A 3,139-nucleotide genomic window follows, 5' to 3' on the forward strand; every position below is an offset into this window, starting at 1 on the left:
GGTCCCATCCCAGACCCACTAAGTCAGAGTCTCTGTGGGTAGGGACTAGGCATCTGTTGTTTAAAAGGCTTCCCAAGTGATTCTGACACACATAGAAGTTTGAAAATCACTGATGTCTGTGAACAGTGGGAAGATTTGTTTAGGAATGATAATTCTCAGGTTTGTAAATTTACTTAGGGCCTCACAGTAGTTTGGGAATGGCTAAATTATAACTCATGAATTCCAAACCATCATCCTGTCTAAATTCAGATAATAATTGTTAATTGGCAATGTCTATGTTATGACCTATCATAATGGAACTGATTGTCATCTCATTCTTCTTCTTTCCTGTTTTCTTTTTTCCTGATTGTTTATTAGTGATAATAACTAGCACTCTGTTTTGTATGTGTTGAGTCTTTTTCACTTGGTATGTGAAAGGTATTTCCTGTAACCACTATTAATAAAATCTCAAGCAGTTTAAAACAACAACTGTTCAGACTCCAAATAAAGAATCACAAAATCCCGAGATTAAAGCCATCGTGTACAGCCATATGTTACTTGAATTCTCCTTTACGGCATCTCCACCAAGTGGCTAAGTGGCTTATTTCTGCTAGATAGCTGGTTCTTCCTGGGAACAGCCTGTTCTGACTTAGGAAAATTTTCCCTATAATGAAGTGAAATTGATTTCTCTAGGGCTTCCTACATTGGTCCTAGTTCTAACCCCCTTATCAGAACTTCTTAGTCAAATCAAATCAGCCAAAACAAAACCTTTGGTCAAGAAAGTCACTCCCTGATTGCTATTTTCTGAAAGTTCACAGGATGCCTCTCTGAGACTGTGTTTGTTCCATGGTCAGGTCATCATCTGTCAGACTATTTTCTGTAGAGTTGCACTTACAATTATAGGACTCATTACATTCATTGATTCATATTGGTTTTTTAAAAAATAACTTTTAGTAATTCTATATATGGGTATTTATTTATTGAAGTATAGTTGATTTACAATGTTGTGTTAGTTTTACGTGTACGCAAAGGGATTCAGTTAAATATATACATATACATATATATACACACATATATATACATATAATTTTTCAGATTCTTTTCCCATATGGGTTATTACAAAATAATGGGTATAGTTCTCTGTGCTATACAGTAGGTCCTTGTTGGTTATCTATTTTATATATAGTAGTTTGTATTGGGGGTATTTAAATATAGAGGCCCATATGACAGGAAAAGAAATGTGATCTTACATTTTGCTAAAGCATTCTAAGTGTTCCATTTTATGTTAATGTCATTAGCATGATATATAAGATGTAGTAGCCAGATTTAAAGTTTAACACGTTGTTTACTTTCTCTGTGAGTTGTTCAGAACCTTCTAAAAACCTGGTAGTTGTTAATACGTCTCTTCTAAACGAGAAATATACCGTACATCAAGTTCCTATGATTCATTTGTTCCTTTGAAGCTCAAAAGAAAAAGAACGTTTGTGTCCTCACTGCCCAAGAACTTCTGATTCTAACATTCCTTCTTTGAGATATACGTTTCCTTTTCACCATCCTTTCCCACAGACCAGAACGTGATCTGGAGCCCAAGAGAAAAACAGCGAATGCGTCACTAACCAGTGGTGCAGTTGCCACCAATGTTAACTTTTAATGGTCTGGATTCAATGAGAGTCAAATACAGGTAGAAGCTAAGATAGTAAGTTAGGTCAGTGTTGGGAAGAGACATTTTCCTGGGACTTCCTTCTGTAGGTACTCTTGGATATAAAGTCCAAATTTTAGGAGATAAGCAAGACCATTCAGATGGGCTGGCCAGGGTGAAAGAAACTTTAATAGACTAATCACAGATGGAAACAACACTCTATATTAGCATATACTAGCATAGAAAATCTGCAGTTCAATTACAATTTATGGTAAAGGTTAGCTGTGTCCAAGAGACAGTCCCTTCTCCAATATCCTTTTCCTGGGGCCAGAGTGAGAGGCCAGCATTCTCCTCTATCTCCCCTGATGCGTCCAGACTTTTGTCCTTCCATCATGGATCTTCTTTCCTGAAATTATTGTGATCTCTTTTTGTCACTTTTAACCAACCTATTCAAGATATTTTGCCACCACCTTTTTAGCATCTGGTTCTCTCTAGACTCCTACCATCATTGATGACATTTTCAACATTCAAGTTGATTCTTCAGATGTAAAACAAAGTACAAGAAAAACCATTTTGTCACTTGTATTTATTTTATGAGAGAAGAATATGAACTTATGGACAAGCTCTGACAACCGAAAATTTTACCGTGGGAAACTATACACCTGTTTAGCAAAAAGGGACTGAATGACATTTGAAATATAATAACATGTATCTTATCTTAAAGTCTGATTTTTGGAAAATTATAGGCAAAAATATATCGATTTGTATCATTAAACTTTCTAGGGTTAATTCCCACACAAACTAACAGATAAAGTGTACTAACAGTAATTTATTACAAGCAAAAAGTAGGATGAGCAACAATTGAAAATTATGACGAACGCACAGCACTGCTAATGTGTTTCAGACAGCATCCCGTCTGAAAATTGTAGGAATTCCAACTATCTGCCTCTGCTCATTAATTGTGGGAGCTCAACAATCTGCCAAGTATTGTATGGCTGCCAGTCTTCCTCATGGAATTCTAATTTAGAATCTATGGTAAACCAAGGCCAACTCATGTATTAGACACAGTAGACACAGTGCCTAGGGCCCAGGATACTCTTAAGAGCCCACAAAGGTCTTAATATCTTTTAAAATAGAAGAAAATAAACAAAACAATAATGATTCCACAATAATGAATCTTCCTGGATTATATCTGTCTTTATACCAATGCAGTCATAAAATAGAATTTAAAATTTTTTTATGGAGGAAGGGGTCTACAAAGGCAAGAGTGCCTAGGGTCCCCTAAAATCATGATAAGGCTCTGTCGTAAAGTCTAATGCTCTGCTAACGTTGCTCACGGATCCACATTTTAATGGCTCTTAATAACTCACAAAACATAGCAATTAATGCTATATGAAATTCTACGGAACTGCTTGTCACATGATAAGAATTAAAGAAAGAACTTGTACTTTAGCATCTGAATTGGAAGATTGTCATAGACAACCCATGAACAGAGGGCCATACTTTGATGGCCCTCCCCCA

Source organism: Leucopleurus acutus (genome assembly GCF_964270905.1).
Source record: "Leucopleurus acutus genome assembly, chromosome: 1".
NCBI lineage: Eukaryota > Metazoa > Chordata > Mammalia > Artiodactyla > Delphinidae > Leucopleurus > Leucopleurus acutus.